Consider the following 17,519-nt stretch of genomic DNA (forward strand, 5'->3'; position numbering starts at 1 on the left):
CTGTGCTCCAACACGAATTCCGCATCTTTGTCTGTCCGTGCTCTGTCCATGGTACCTGCTTCACCGCTTTATAGAGGTAGCGACAGTTTCAGAGGGCACCCAATGAAAGGCAGTTCCAAAGCACTTCTGCTGTGTCAGGCGTAGTCCCAAGTGCTGAGGCTATGAAGATAAAACAGACCTAGCTCTTGTCCTCAGGGGGCTCATTTTATAATAGGGGAGGTATTAGGAAGCTGGAAGAAACTGATTGCAATACACAGAGAATCCCCAGTGGAAATAATAGAAATGAGCAACGCTATGGCTGTTACAGGCATTTGGGCACTAAAGCAATGGATGGAAGAACTCTGTTGTCTTCTTTCTGATCTTCTCTCTCTCATGTGTGTGTGTGTGTGTGTGTCTACTTTTCAAGTAAAGTGAAAATAATTTTTTTAAAAATCTATTCACGGCCGGCGCCGTGGCTTAACAGGCTAATCCTCCGCCTTGCGGCACCGGTACACCGGGTTCTAGTCCCGGTCGGGGCGCCGGATTCTATCCCGGTTGCCTCTCTTCCAGGCCAGCTCTCTGCTATGGCCCGGGAAGGCAGTGGAGGATGGCCCAACTGCTTGGGCCCTGCACCCGCATGGGAGACCAGGAGAAGCACCTGGCTCCTGGCTTCGGATCAGGAGGGTGAACCAACGGCAAAAAGGAAGACCTTTCTCTCTGTCTCTCTATCTACTCTGCCTGTCAAAAAATAAATAAATAAAAGAAGAAGACCTGTCTCACTCTCTCTCCGCCTCTGCCTCTTTGTAACTCTGCCTTTCAAATAAATAAATAAATCTTTAAAAAAAAAATCTATCCACAAATGTTTATAGAAGCTTCATGCATGATAGCCAAGAACTGAAAACGATCTAGATATTCTTCAACAGAGGAACGGTTAAACAGAATGTGGTATGTCAATGCCATAGAACATAGAACACTACTCAGCGATAAAAGAAATGAATTACAGATTCAGGCAGCAATCTGGTTGAATCCTAGAAAGTATGCTCAGTGAACAGAAAACCATTCCGTACAGCTATAGACTCTGTAATTCCATGTACATAATATTCTTGAAATGACAAAATTACAGACATGGGTGAGAGATTAGTAGTTATCAGGGGTTATGGGGGCGTGTCCATACAGCATGAGGGACCCCTGTGGTGATGAAAATGTTCTGTATCTTGACGCTTCTGATGTCAAAACCCAGGCTGTAATATTGTCCCATGGTGTGCAAGATGCTACCATTTAGGAAAACTCAGTAAAAGGAACAAGGGACCTCTCTGTATTGTTTCTCACTACTATTACCGTGAAATAAAAATGCTAAGAAATAGTTTAAAAAAATAAACTGACAGAAAATAGTTACAAAGCACTTGTTTTAAAACACCTCTTGATATCCACTTCCCTTCTATACCACAACCTAACCTCTCTGTTCTCCTTCACAGAAAGTCTTTACAAACAAATCCTTCTCAACGCAGAGTCCAGTTCCTCTCTTTACATTCTGTCTTAAATGCCCTCCAAACATCTGCCCATATGGTATCCCTATAACAGGCCTAACCAAGCTTGCTTACAACACTGCTAACCCCTAGGTCAATCCCAGGTCTTACCTTACTGAACCTATAAACAATATTTGGACCAGTTATCTGCTCCCTCTTCCTGGACATACTCCATTTTCCCGTTTCCAGAGCTCCCCAGTCCTGCTGGCTGTTCTTTCTGAACCTTGTTCTCTGGCTCCTCATCCCTCTCTCTCTACTGTTCCTGCATCCCAGGGCTCAGTACTTCATCTTTTCTTGGTTCCATCTATGGCCACTCCATAGGTGCTCATCCGGGCTCATGAACTTAAATACAACCTGTCTGCTGTAGACTTTCAAATGTCGATTTCCAGCATGGAAATATCCCTTAATCGTGAATTGTATGTCCATTTTTTCCCTTAACATCTCCTTCTACTTACACATTAAGAAATGCCTCAAGGTAACATGGCAACAGCTAACCTCCTGACTTCCACCCAAAATGTGCTCCTTCTCAGTGTTCCCACTCAGCATACGGCATCCTGACCCTCTCAGCTGCCCAGACCCCTAGCCTTGGACCACCCCAGACTCTTCTCCTTCTCTAACTCTCCAAATCTGGGCAACAGTGGTTAGGGTTCCAGTAGTTGGGTCCCTGCCACTTAAATGGAGACCTGGATGGAGTTCTTGGCTCCTGGCTTCAGCCTAGCCTAGCTCCGGCCATTACAGGCAATTGAGGAGTGAACCAGAAGATAGGAGTACTCACTCTCACTCTCTGAAATAAATATATATATATATATATGAAAATGGGATTGAAAGCTAACTTCATTTTGTTGCCAAGATTTCTGAAATCCATGTATAGTTTTTTTACAATATACATTTTCCTTGAACTTTATGAAGACTGCTTGTAACTTGCAACTCAAAGTCTTGACCAATCCACTCCTTCCCTACCACTAACACCAGCAACTTACTCCCTTTCCTCTTTGTCTAGGCATTTTCAGTGACTGACAGAACCAGGCTGTTTGTCTTGTACCATTAGCATCAGGACTTCTCAACATACAATACAGCATTACAGCCAAAAAAGAAAAAAAAAATTGGACTTATTTGAGAAGCAGAGAGACCAAGTGCTCCTGTTCACTGGTTCACATTACAAATGCCTGCCAGGCCCAGGGCTGAGGCAAGCCAAAGCTGGGATGCATGAATATAATCCAGATCTCCCACATGGGTGGCAGGGACTTAACCTCTTGAGCCATCACCTGCTATCTCCCAGGGTCTGTAAAATTAGTAGGAATCTGAAGTCAGAAACTGGGTATTAAACCTAGGTACTGGAGGCGGAGAGGGGAGAGAAAGAGAAAGGGAAAGGAAAGGAAGGAACAGGGGAGAAAAACAGTCCAGAGGGACAGCAAAGAGGCACACAGGAGTAGGAGACCAGATGACAGCTGCAGGTTTAGCTGCGGGTGCTGGTGGGCCTTGGAGGTCGTTATAAGGACTGGGAAATGCACTCTTCTGAGTAAAGGGAGCTCCTGAAGGGTGCTCGGCAGGGCAGGACATGGAACGGTTTAGATAAACAGATGAGATTAGACAGACAGAGAGGTAGACAGAAAATAGAACCAGAATTTAATGAGATGTAATTTACATGTCATCTAACTCACTCACATAAATTACACAATTTAATGCTTTACAGTATTTCCAGAGTTGAATAGCCATCACCAAAGACGTTTTTCAAACCTTTCTACTACTTCAAAAAGAAACACCCTACCCCTGGCCGGTGCCGCGGCTCACGAGGCTAATCCTCCGCCTTGCGGCGCCGGCACACCGGGTTCTAGTCCCGGTCGGGGCACCGATCCTGTCCCGGTTGCCCCTCTTCCAGGCCAGCTCTCTGCTGTGGCCAGGGAGTGCAGTGGAGGATGGCCCAAGTCCTTGGGCCCTGCACCCCATGGGAGACCAGGAGAAGCACCTGGCTCCTCCCATCGGATCAGCGCGGTGCGCCAGTCGCAGCGCGCCGGCCGCGGCAGCCATTGGAGGGTGAACCAACGGCAAAAGGAAGACCTTTCTCTCTGTCTCTCTCCCACTGTCCACTCTGCCTGTCAAAAAAAAAAAAAAAAAAGAAACATCCTACCCCTTAGTTATCACTCCCCAATTTTCTCAGCACCGCCCTCCCGTTGCTGTGTCTAACTACTGATGGACTTGCTATGTTTCCACATATTTGCCTATTCTGGGCATTTCCTGTAAACGGAGTCTTACAGCATGTGGTTGGTATGGATTGCCCTCCAAAAGTCCTGCAGAAATTTAATCCCCAAAGTCACACAAGCACGTTAATGATGACTACGGTATTTAGGGTGGCGCATCCATGATGAAATCCTGGTGGCTTTTTAAGGAGAGCAATCACGTAGATGCAGACACAGGCACAGACTTATGCACTGTGTCTTGCTCTCTTGGGACTCTTCCAACCTCAAGGGCCCTAGACCTTGAACCTCAAGAAGCAGCAGCCAAAGTAGCCTTCTTTTTAGACTCCCTTGGGCATTTCACTACAGTGATAAGAAGTAGATGAATTCAGCAGTATTTTGTAACTCTTTTTTCATCAGGTGTGTTTTCAAGGCTTATCCATGTTGTAGCATGATTCACGCACTTCATTTCTTTTTATGGCCAAATAATATCTCATTGCATGAATATACCACTTCCTGTTTACCCATTCATCAGTTGGTGGACCTCTGGGCTACTGTGCATAATATTGCTGTGAACATTCAAATGCAAATTTTCGAGTGGCCATTTTTTATTTCTTGGGTTTCTACATCCGGGTGGAACTGCTGGACAGTTAAAAGGTAACGCTGTTTAATTTTTTGTTGAGTTGCCAGACTGTTTTCCATTTTACACGCCCACCAGCAGTGGATAAAAGCACTTCCTTCGTGGCCTTGATAACACTTACTATCTGATTTTCTTTGATTCTAATCATCCTGAATAGATCTGAAGTATTAGCTCACCGTGGTTTGATTTGCATCTCCCTAATGGCTGATGTTTAGTATCCTCTTGTGTGCTCAGTGGCTGTTTGTGTATCTCTGCAGCACTGTCTTTATAATTGGGTTTTTTACCACTGAGCAGTAAGCATTCAGCAACACTCTAGATTTGCCAATATTTTCTCCCTTTCTATAGGTTGTCTTTTTGCTTTCTTGATAGTGTCCTTCAAAACACAAGTTTTTTTTATGAAAGTCCAATTTGTGCTTTTGATGTCATGTCTAAGAACCCATTGCCAAATCCAAGATCATGGAGATTTACACCTACATTTTCTTTTAAGAGATTATGGTTTAGGCTCTCATATTTAGGTCTTTGGCCCACTTTGATTTCATTTTTCTATGTAGTCTGAGATAAGGATCCAACTTCATCCTCTTAGGTGTGGCTTCCCAATTGTCTCAATGCCATTTTCCACAAAGATTCTTCTTCTCCTATTGAATGTTCTTAGCATCCCTGTAAATAATCAATTAACCACAGATACATGGGTTTATCTCTGAACTCTCAATTCCATTCCATTGGTCCATACATCTATTCATATGTCAGTACCATACTGTCTTACTTCATAGCTATTCTGAAATTGAAAAGTGTGAGACACCCAGTTTTTTCCTCTTTTCAAGATTATTTTGCATATTTTGGGTTCCTTGAGTTTCCATGTAAATTTTGGAATTAGCTTGTAAAAGAAACCAACTGGAATTTCTAAAAGAAATCAAGTGGGATTCTTATGTGGCTATACTGAATCTATAAATCATTCGAGGAGCACATGTTGCTATCTGAACATTAACTCTTATGATGCAGGAATAGGGATGCCATTCCATTTCTTTTCATCATCTTTCATTTCTTTCAGTAACGTTTTGTAGTTTTCAGTATGTAGGTGCTACACTTCCTTTGTTAACTTTATTCTTAAATGTGTTACTCATATTGATGCTATAAATTTTTATATATTGGCCACATATTCTGAAACTCTGCTGAGTCCGTTTGTTACTCCTAATAGTTTTTAGTGTTTGCTGTGCAAGATCTTGTCATCTGAAAATAGAGATGGTTTTACCTCTTCCTTTCCAATGCCTTTTAATTCATTTTCATTTTCTTGCCTTGTGTATAATTTAGTGGATCTCTCCAGCTGCTTTGTTGAAAATATACCACATCAGGGTGAGAGTGGGCCAAGAGGCCAACTAAGAAAAGACTGTACTTTCTACCAGTGTATTGGAAGAGTCACAAAGTGGCTCAAGATATGTCTCTTGTCCCCCCTCACCTTTCTTCCTTCTATGTCTCATATTGGCCATCTTGGAGATTTGTTTCTTACCTCAACCAACCAACAACAAAGCTAGTTCTCCCTTCTTAATTCTTAGTAAGCAGTTCTACACAAAGAAAGCAGACACCAGACCAGAGACAAAGAACTCTGAACCCTACACGTCCTACGAGACAGATCTGCTTGGAGGGAAAGCCTATTCTTGTAAGAGAGAAGTATCTACTACTGCAACCCAAAAATGCTGCAACCTTCAGCAGCCAGTTAAAGATAACCCAGGCAAGGAACTCTGCACCCAGAGTGAAGAGGCCCTCAGTGCCCTGTGCGTACAGTGTGACACATGCTTCCCTGGTGAGTAACCATCCCAGGCCTCGATATCCCACACCTCGGGAGAACCAGCGTAAGAAAACTCCCTGCAAGTCCCCCTCACTCGAGCTCCCCAAGCCAGACATGCTCCCTCCCTCCTGGTAAGTAGGACTAGCTCTAATCTGGGCTGGGCCTCTGGTGAGGCAAGGGAGGTGCCCAGGCACATCTGTGACCCTGAGGGAGAAGACCTCCTGAAGTCTGCATCTTTGGCATCTTGCCTGTCTCACCCTAGTGCCAGTTGGGTTTCTAATTCCAGATCTGCCATTGATATGCCACAAAGACGGGAACAAGTCTGGGGTGGCCTCTGGACCTCAGTCAGTTCATCAGAGAAATCACCGTGTGAGATTTAGGGTGTTTCCCAAGCAGTGGCCCATGAAACCAGAGGAAGGCTTAATTTTCAGATTTCCAATCCAGCTCTCTGCTATGGCCTGGGAAAGCAGCAGAAGATGGCCCAAGTCCTTGGGCCCCTGCACCCGTGTGGGAGACCTGGAAGAAGTTCCTGACTCCTAGCTTCAAATCAGCTCAGCTCTAGCTATTGCAGCCATCTGGGGAGTGAACCAGCAGACAGAAGACCTCTTTCTCTCTCTCTCTCTCTTTCAAATAAATAAAATAAATCTTTAAAAAAAAAAGTAGAGCAGCTGGGACTCAAACTGGCACCCATATGGGATGCTGGTGTTGTGGTGTAGTGGGTAAACCTGTTGCTTACAATGCAGGCATCTCATATGGGCGCCAATTCAAGTCCAAACTGCTCCACTTCCAATCCCACTCTCTACTGTGACCTGGGAAAGCAGTAGAAGACAGCCTGAATCCTTGGGCCCCTGCACTTGCATAGGAGACCCGAAAGAAGCTCCCAGCTCCTGGCTTTGGATTGGCCTAGCTCCGACCATTGTGGCCATTTGGGGAGTGAACCAGCAGATGGAAGACCTCTCTCTCTCGCTCTTGCTCTCTCTCTGCCTCTCTGTAACACTGCCTTTCAGATAAACAAATAAATATTAAAAAAAAAAAAAAAAAAAAGAGAGAGAGAGAGAGAAGGCCGGCGCCGCGGCTCACTAGGCTAATCCTCTGCCTTGCGGCGCCGGCACACCAGGTTCTAGTCCCGGTTGCCCCTCTTCCAGGCCAGCTCTCTGCTGTGGCCAGGGAGTGCAGTGGAGGATGGCCCAAGTGCTTGGGCCCTGCACCCCATGGGAGACCAGGAGAAGCACCTGGCTCCTGCCAACGGATCAGCGCGGTGCGCCAGTCGCAGCGCACTACCGCGGCGGCCATTGGAGGGTGAACCAACGGCAAAAGGAAGACCTTTCTCTCTGTCTCTCTCTCACTGTCCACTCTGCCTGTCAAAAATAAAAAAAAAAAAAGGGAGAGAGAGAGAGAAGAGGATGTCCAACAGGCAATCAAATACATGCATCCTGAGATCAGAGATCACAGACACTGCGAACCGATGACCTTTAAAAAGAAAACTCATGAAGGAGAAGAACCGTGAAATGGAGAGTCCACTACCGAGAGGGTAAACATGCTGAGAGGCAGCAGTGGGAGGGGGAGGGAGCCAGGGGAGCGGGCAGTGCTGGAAGCCAAGTGAGGACAGAGTCTCAAGCCACGTAGAGCGATTTCTGGGTCCAAATGAACTTAAGCCTGAGGTCACTGGGGATCTTGACACGATTTGCTTTTTCAGAACTGGGGGAGCAAAACACTGAAACAGAGAAGGGGAAATCAGAAATTGGAGGCAACACGGATAAATACAAGCGAACTTCAATTTCAAATGGAATTAAAAGATAAGTTTCTTTGGTGCAAAAACATTGTTAATCCGTGCACAGTTTTTTCATGACACACATTTTCCCTGAAGAAGTTTGAAGCCCCTTTGTATTTCAAGAAGTTCACCCGCAAAGGGCTGAAGACACAAAGGCAGTAGCTGGAGTGGGGTTGCTGTTTTTGTTTTGTTTTGTTGACAGGCAGAGTGGACAGTGAGAGTGAGAGAGAGAGAGAGAGAGAGAGAAGTCTTCCTTTTCCGTTGGTTCACCCCCTAATGGTCACTGCGGCCGGCGCAATGCGGCCGGCACACCGCGCTGATCCGAAGCCAGGAGCCAGGTGCTTCTCCTGGTCTCCCATGCGGGTGCAGGGCCCAAGCACTTGGGCCATCCTCCACTGGGTTGCTGTTTTTTAAGATGTGAAAACGGCATTGTGTCTGCACGCTGATGGAAATGGTGCTGCGGAGGGCAGGGGATCAGGACTCAGCAGAGCGATCCGGTCGCTTCCTTGAGGAGCAAGGGGACAGGAACCAGGAGCCAGCCTCAAGGAAGAGGGGACATAGTTACTCCGTCACGACAGTAAAGACCACAGAGTGTGTGGGCGCTGGGTCAGCGCCTGGGTGGACCTGGGGGTGCACACTCATGGAAAGGTCCTTCAGATGCTGCTGCTTCTCGCAGGAGTGAGGAGTGAAGGCAGTCTTCATGGACAAGGCTTCGCTAGAGGCCTGGGAAGAGCAGCAGGACCGGAAACCATTGTCTGGGGGAGCGGGGCGGGGACGAGGAGGGTGACTGGTGGGCAGCACTCAGGGCCACTTGAGGTTTCAGTGGTCACTGATTTAGAGCGAGACCCATCAGCAGTTTAAAGCTTTCAGTTCCCTCAATCCCAGCTGGGATTTTTTTTTTTTTCTTTTTGTTTACCTTGGTCCTTGTCAACTGTCGCTGTCAATGTTGCAGAAATGTCTGCTGGTTGGCAGTGGCCTGCTCAGATTACAAGTGCAGGGCTCAGTTCATTCCTGGAGGTGACTGAAGACACACTGTGCACGTGGGAAACTGCCCCCACACGCCCTGTCCAGTGCTGGACAGGCCGGGTGGGAAACAGACACAAGCACACACTTCACGGTCAAGTTGCAGAACACCAGGAGTCACGAGGAATCTTAAAGAACTTCTGGCACCCAAAAAAAAAAAAAAAAAAAAAAAAAAGCTACCAGCAGTGAGTGGAAACTGAGCACGGCAATGTCATCAGCAACCCTAGGCCTCGTGCTGCCTCTCTCCCACAGGAATGTAAGCTCCACGCGGGCAGGGGACTGTGTCTGAGGCACTGCTGGAAGCGCACCATGCGATGTCACAGCCACCGTCCACCGTGAATAGTGAGCACCTGAACAGTGGCTCCCCGGTAAACTGAGGACAGGCCCTATGGTGGTTATGCCCACGTGAAAGCTGCAGAGGCCGGCGGTCAGCGGGAACGTGTGAGTTCCGTGCTGGGAAGAGGCCTGGAAGCTGGGTTTCCCCGGTGTCAGCAGCACTTGAGCGCGCTCTCACGCTGGGACAGCAGACACCCACTCACAGCTCAAAGCCGCTGGCAGCCAGGGGGAAGGGTGACCTCACCTCTCCAGGCAGTCTTTAGAAGGGTTAACGACCCCTTCCTAAGAGGAGGAGAAGAGATCGGAGCTCACGCTCCCTCCTGAGGTCACATGAGCCAGCGGATCCCCGGCCTGAATGAGCAGGCACACTGGTCTGAGGCTTGCAGGCCCCAGAACTGGGAGAAGGAAATGCCTGGTGTCGAAGCCACCCATCCATGGTGTCTGCCTACGGCAGCCCAGGCAGGCTAGTGATTTTTTTCCAGTCACTACGTAATCGGCCACCTGTTGTGTCACATTGCACTCAAATATAATTACACCAGAGAGAATGCAAACAAGCCAAACTCATCTGCCACCATCCTGGCCATTAACTTTGTTTTTTGTCTGTTCGTTTTGTTTTTAAGGATTTATTTTTTTGAAAGAGTTACACAGAGAGAGAAGGAGAGACAGAGAGAGAGAGAGAGAGAGAGAGAGAGAGAGAGAGAGGTAGGTCTTCCATCCTCTGTTCACTCCCCAATTAGGAGCTAAGAGCTTCTTCCGGGTCTCCTACGTAGGTGCAGTGGGCACCACCAATTCAGGTCCCAGATGCTCCACTTCCAATCCAGCCCCCTGCTTTGGCCTGGGAAAGCAGAAGATGGCCCCAGTCCTTGGGCCCCTGTACCCACATGGGAGACCTGGAAGAAGCTCCCAGCCCCTGGCTTTGGATTGGCCCAGCTCCAGCCATTGTGGCCATTTGGGGAGTGAACCAGCAGATGGAAGACCTCTCTCTCTGCCTCTGCCTCTCGGTTACTCTGCCTTTCAAATAAATAAATATTTTTAAAAGTAAAAGTAATGTAGGGAAGGAAAAATAATTTTCTCTCCATCATTCTAAATTCTGTACCATTCACATGTAAGAGAAAACTCAAGAGTAACTCTCAAAGAGGTGGCTTAGGCGCAGGCATTTGGCCTAGTGATAAAGACATAAACTAAAAAAACGACCACATCCTGGGGTTAAGCCTCCACCTTCAGCGTCGGCATCCCATATGGGCACCGTTTCATGTCCTGGCCGCTCCACTTCCAATCCAGCTCCCTGCTAATGACCCAGGAAAGCAGTGGAAGATGGTCCAAGTCCTTGGGACCCTGTACCCACGTGAGAGACCCAGAAGCTCCTGGCTCCTAACTTCGGGCCTGCCCAGCTCTGCCACTGCAGCCATTTGGAGAGTGAACCAGGGGATGGAACACCTTTCTCTGTCTCTCCCTCTCTAACTCTACCTCTCAAATAAATAAAATAAATCTTTGTAAAAATAAAATGACCATAGCCCATACTGAAGTGCCTGAGTTCTGCTGTTTCTGATTCCAGCTTCCCGCTGAAGTGCACAGATGGCAACAGGTGTACGATCAAGTGACTGGATCTCGGCCACCCATGCAGGACACTGGAATTGAGTTCCCACATCCAGAGGGGTGACAAGACAAAACCAGAAAAAGGACCTCAAGCCTCCAGGGGCAACACGCGGGAGGGCACCTATGTGGGGAAGATGCAACAGACGAGGCTGGTGAGGGAGTCAGTCACGGGTTCAGCGGGTGCCCTCCCAGGCTGACAGTCTTCGGTCTTGGTCTTTCCTGGGGAGAGGGGAGGAGGGGCACCTTTAGAAAGTCATGTCCTGCTCTTAGGCAAACAGCAGAGCAGGGCAGACAGCCTTTCTTGCACCTGCTGCTTCTTCGTTGCTTTCAGCTCAACACAGACCCTGTGCCAAAGTGGCACGTCTTGGGGCGGCACGTGAAGCGTCTTCAAAACGTCCATTGTGAAAAACTACGCACAGGTTGCAAAACCTTTTGCAGCAAAATAAGCTTCCTTGTAATTCCATTTCCCACGAACTTTTTCAGTACCCTCGTTATTCTGCCACCCTGCAGTAAGAACTCTGTCAAGTCTCCGACAGGGTCTCTGTTTTCCGTCTCTCCTGATCTAGTTGACGCATGAGCCAGGAAAAGGACAGAGTGAAAGAAACTTGGCCACGCAGTATCGCTGGCAGGGCAGGAAGATCAAGTGCAGTACCAGACACAAAACCATGGGTGGCAAAGGGAAGATGCGCTGGGAGGAAAAGTCTTTCCTCTACCCACGTAGGCTCAGGGCAGATGCAAAGTAACTCCCGACAGACAGATAACAGACGAGAAGGCAACACTTAGTGATGTGAGGCAGATTTCAGATGGCGAGACTTCTCCAGAAACAAAAACAGAGGTTTGTAGACCCTCTGAGTAAGGCGGAAGGGAAAGAACTTCCGCAGAACAAACGGAGGTCACGGAGTCTTGGGTTACCTGGCCTCTTTTCTGGCTGTGAATCTCCCAGAAAGGGCATCCCGGCAGCAATAACTTGGCAGGAGGTCCTGCTTAAGCCCGCTAAGGAAATGCGGCCTGTCTTCCCCTGCAGCTGCTATTCATGCCACCATTTAGCTTAACACAAGCTTGGTGCCACTGAAGGGCATGCTGGGTTCTTACAGGTGCAAAATCATTCTTCATGACAAGATTTTCCAAGAGGCTCTCCCCGTCTCAAAGAACGCGGCCAGCGCCCCAGAGGCAAGGAAACTGCCTCCCAGTCAAGTGCCCCCGCTCTGGAGGGAAGTGCAGACTCCAGACACACCAGCAACCAAACCGGAGCCAGTCCTTCAGCCCATCTCCACCATGCGCCTGCAAATGGAGGAAGCACGGGCCGCGGTGGCAATCTGCAAAGACCGCTCTCTTTTTTGTGGGGGGGCAGGAGGGAGAGAGGGGGACACACACACACACAGAATGTGTGTTCCCATCTGCTAGTTTGCTCCCTGAACGCCCACTTACGCCAGGGCTGGGAGCAGATGCAGCCGGGGGTCTGGAACTCAATCCAGGTCTCCCATCTAAGTGTCAGGGACCCCAATAGTTGAGTCCTCACCACCACCTCCCAGGCACTGCACTAGCAGGAAACTGGAGTGAGGAGCCTGAGCTGGGACCCAAACCCAGGCCCTGTGACAGGCAATGTGGGCGTCTTAACTGCTAACCGTGCATCCCAGAAGGGAAAATTGTTCTTCCTCTCCCCTCAAGTCTGAAGGGGGGCTCTTCACGGGGAGAGCTTGGCCTGCAGCCCCAGCATTGGCTCCCATGCAAGAGTGACAAGAGCTGCTAAAGGGTCCTGGACAGGAAATGGCCAAGACCAGAACCCGCACAGGCGGGGAGCACTGTGAGCAGCTGGCTGGAGGTTATGTCGCCCTTATCAAGGGATGGTGCACCTGGAGTGGTGTGTCCCCAAGGCACCCGAGCCGAGCAGGCATCTGGGTGTCTGACACACTCTGAGGGCACCAGCAGCGCTTTCCTGCCTACACCCTAGATGAGTCAGGGGCAACAGGAGTAAGCGCAGGGTGCTGGGGCCTGGGGAGAAGACAGAGAGGAAGCTGGGGACACCTCCCTTCCTCAGGGAGTTGCCAGGCCAGGGCAGCCCTTCGTGTCCCCACCCGGCCCGCTGCCACCTCCCCCTTGATGGACCTGCCCTGTGACTTCTCTGACCCCTCCAGGGTTCCAGGCTGACTCCTTCTATCATGGGAGGTCTTGGAGGTTCTTTAGGGACCACCCCACCCCTGCACTTCCTGACACGGGCGATGCACGTTCCAGCCTGCTCCTCACATTGCCATCCGAGCTCTGCTCAGAACATTTTGTTCAGGGAGGCGGGACATGGGTCACACATTCCAGAAAGACTCCTCTCTAAACCAAAGCAATCAAGTTTTGGAGTCTGGAAACTTCACTGCCAGTTGCGAGATTAATTCACTTCTTTGTATTAACTGCCTCTCTGGCTGAAACGTAGGCTCCATGAGAATATATATACATACATAATTTGGGTACATATGTAAAATCGCCAATGCTCAGCCCAGAGTCCAGCACACAGAAGCTGTGCAAAATGTTATGACGAAATGCAGCTACATGAAATGTCTCTCGGTGTGGCGCTGCCACCTTCTGGCCACTGTGGGCATTGCAAGCCACCTGAACACACTCAAGGGCTGATTCGTCTGACCCCTGTGTGGACGCCCATTAGCCCCATGATGCCTGAGGAGCAGTGGGGTTGCTCACCCAAGCCCTAGAGGCTTTCTCCTCACCTCTCTGGCTCCTGCTGCTCTGCTGAAAGCCCCTCTCCCAGGCCTGGCCCTAAGCCCACACCCCGTCACCAGCCTCAGTTCTCACCTGCACCTGTCTTCTCCCCCTGAGCTCCAGAGGAGGTGGCCACCTGAAGCCCAGCTCCGCCTGGGAGACCCTGGCATCTCACGCTCACCTTGTCCAGAGCGACCTGTCTGGTCCCTGCTCCACCAGTCACCCTGCTCCCCAGCCCCCAACTCCCCCTGCCCAGCCCCTTCCCCAAGCCAGCCAGCCTGGGACGTGCCCTGCGGCCCCGCCCACTGGGCCACACCACTCACAGTGCACCGGGCAGATTTTAGTGTTTCCAGGTGTGGCCGATTCTGCCTCCTCATCAGCCCTCCACCCCTCCCAGCACCAGGCTGCTGCGACAGGCTCTGGGCCCTGCCTCCAGTCTCTCTAAGGACTCAGTCCTCCTAGCCCAGCCTGCTGCCCGAGCTGCTCTCACGTCACATGGATCGCGTGTCGTGCCTGCGACCCTCTGCCTGAAACACCCTCCCCCATCCACTTGTAGCCAAAGCGCCCTGTGCCCATGGTGCAGATGGACAGAGCGAGGCTCACGGAGCTGGGAGCTGTGACGCTGGGGAGAAGCGTGCCTGAAACAGCTCTGTTCCCCACCCTGCGGCGTCCAGGCCTACACCAAACCTCTGTTTCCCCAAGTGTAAAATGGGGCAGCGAGCGAGGGTGGGCGCTTTCTTTAAAAAAAAAAAATTTACTTATTTGAAAGGCAAAGTTCCAGAGAGGCAGAGGCACAGGGGCCCTGGCACCCGGGCCGTCCTCCACTGCTTTCCCAGGCTCATTAGCAGGAAGCTGGATAGGAAGTGGAGCAGCTGGGACTAGAACCGGTGCCCACATGGGATGCCGGCAGTGTGTTTTCCCACTACACCACCACTGTGCCAGCTCAATTAGATAAATTTCTTTAAAAAAAAAAAAATGGGGAGGCTGGCAGTGCGGTGTAGTAGGTTAATCTCCCCCCTGCCCTGTGGCATCAGCATCCCTCTGGGCGCTGGTTCGAGTCCCAGCTGCTCCTCTTCTGCTCCAGCTCTCTGCTGTGGCCTGGGATAGCAGTGGAGGATGGCCCAAGGCCTTGGGCCCCTGCACCTGTATGGGAGACCCAGAGAAAGCTCCTGGCTCCTGGCCTCGGATCGGTCCAGCACCAGCTGCTGCGGCCATTTGGGGATTGAACCAGCTGAGTGAACCACTGCAGACCCCTCTGTAACTCTGCCCCTCAAACAGATAAATAAATATTTAAAATATAAATAAACAAAGCAACCAGGAAGAGGAAGGCGCAGCGGCTTCCAGAGGCGACAAGCCTCCCGGGGAGGTCACCGCGCTGGCTCCCCCACACCCTGCTCCCGAAGCCGGCTCCCAGAGGTCAGACACACGGCGAGGGACACACGGGCAGCGGGGACCCAGGCAGGCTGACTCCAGGCCCCACTCGCTGCCCCTGGAAAACGGCGGCCGCCTGGCGTTCCCCTCACGTGCGCTCACCTCGGCGCTGAGCCCGGAGCACGAAGCCCCTTCTCTGCATTCCGGTGACTCTGGGGACCGAGAGGCTGAGCAGACCCAGCCCGGCCTGCCCCGGCACCCGCGTCCACCTGCGGGCCAGCGGGGACCCCGGGGGCCAGCGGGGACCCGGAAGTGGGGGGCGGGGCCAGGGCCCAGCGGAAGCCAGGAGCCGGAACTCAATCCCGCTCTCCCACGTGAGTGGCAGGGACGCAGCACCACTGCCTCTCAGGGTGCGCATCCGCGGGAAGCTGGCGTCAGGAGCCGGAGCCGGAGCCGGGTATGGAACACGGGCCCCACCATGCAGAAGGCCCGGCTGCTAGGCCAGGCGCCTGCCCCAGAATTAGTCATTTATTGAGTTTACTCTGGGCCAGGCCTGCTCCAAGCTCTGTATCTTACGAGGAGGCTTCAAAAAGTTCAAAAAGTTCCAAAAAGAACTTTTGGAAGTTGATGGACACCAGGGGTTGCAAGAAGCTCCTGTGTGTGTTTCTTGCAACAGGGCTTTGCAGTAGGCACAATTATTACCATTCCCTTTTTACTGACGGGGCATCTGAGGGACAGGCAGGCCACAAAATGTGCCAAGTGTGGGCATTTGGCACAGCGACTTACGTCGCAGCACAGGACCCCAGCAGCCCGCACCAGAGTGCCTGGGTGGCGTCCCAGCAACTCCACTTCCCATCCAGCTCCCTCATGCCTACTGTGGGAGACAGCAGGTGATGGCTCAAGCAGCCGGCTCCCTGCCACGCACATGGGAGACCGGGACAGAGTTGTTACAGACTCCTGGTTTTAGCCTGGTCCAGTCTGGTTGGTGCAGGCATTTGGGGATGTTAAGTGGATGTTAAGTTCTCCATCACAGGACCAGTGCTGCAGCAAGTGAGCTAAAGCCTCTACTTGCATCCCGTTTGGGTGTCAGTTGTAGTCCAAGCTGCTCCACTTCCAATCCAGCTCCCTGCTATTGCCTGGGAAGGCAGTAGAAGATGGCCCTGGCCCAAGTGCTGGGGCTCCTGAACTGGCATTGGAGACCCAGAGGAAGCTCCTGGCTCCTGGCTTCTGATCAGCCCAGCTCCGGCCATTGTGGCCATGTGGGGAGTGAACCAGCAGATGGAAGAACCTTTCTCTCTGTCTCTTTTGTCTGTAACTCTGTCTCTCAAATAAATAAACAGAATATTTTTTGAAAGAAATTTCTCTCTGCCTTTCAAATAAAATGAAAAAAAAAAGTTTAAATAATAACCCTCCAATTTAAAACAGAAAGAAGCTTGCCAGTTGCATAGCTAGGGTCACATGGATTCGAACCGAGGCGGGCTGCCTTCACAGCCTCCCTGAACACTGCCTCTCCAGAACCACAGGGCGGCTGCCTCCTCCTTAGAGCGGAGGGAGAGGAAGGGAGATGAAGGCACGAGCCCAATCAGAGGGAGGGCATGGCACGGACTGGCGCCCTGGAGACCGGGAGGCAGTGGGTTCCAGGAGGGCCCGGGGTGCCTGGGAAGCCACACCTGGCACAGAGCCCCCCTCAGTCTCTCTCTGCCTTTTCCCATAGACCAACCGATCAGCCTCAGTGTGTGCACTGATTCCCAAAATGGTTTGACATAGAAAAACCCCAGGGCAGACAAAGCCATTAAGGTCTCCTAAGTGACCTCATCCTGGCTTGATTCACACTCATAGGTGACACTGAACTTGACTGTTCTTTTTTTTAAGGTTTATTTATTTATTTGAAAGGCAGAGTTACAGAGAGGTGTCGGGGGGGGGGGGGGGAGTCCTTCCATCTGCTGGTTCACTCCCCAAATGGAGTGTAGGGGCCCAAGCATTTGGGCCATCTCCACTGCTTTTCCAGGCCTTAGCAGGGAGCTGGATCAGAAGTGAAGCAGCCAGGATTGGAACCATCGACCATATGGGATGCGGGCAATGTAGGCATGAGCTTTACCCACTAAGCCACAGCACCGGCTCTGCCTGACCTGTTCTTAAAATTGCCTACATTAAAGAAAGCTAGGTCTTCGGTGTAACCAATTGGAAGCAGCCACCAAACTCCTATAACCGGAAGCTGTCCTGTGGGACAGACCAAATAAGGCCCCTGTCTAACTAACCCGCCACACAGCCTCCCCTTAACCTCTGTGTCCCGCCCATCAAAGCCTCCCGTGTGCATGTGCTTGGTGGAGCTCCAGAACACTTCCGGCTGGGAGTTGATCCGCGATGTGTTGTTTGCACAAATAAACTGTAAATGTATTGTGCCTCGGTTTACCTTTTGTGATACCACTGAGACACTCCGTGAATAATGCCAAACTCAGTGCCGTGACAGCCTCGTGGCTGACGTCATGATGATGTGACACAAGGAGAGACTAACTTGTCCTGGTTTTCTCAGAACTTTCTGAGGCTTTTTGGTGTCAGGGGAGAGGAGTAAATATAAAGGGTTTTTTTTTTTTTTTATAATTTTCTGAGTTTTAAA

The sequence above is a fragment of the Lepus europaeus genome, chromosome 9, assembly GCF_033115175.1.
Source record: "Lepus europaeus isolate LE1 chromosome 9, mLepTim1.pri, whole genome shotgun sequence".
Lineage (NCBI taxonomy): Eukaryota > Metazoa > Chordata > Mammalia > Lagomorpha > Leporidae > Lepus > Lepus europaeus.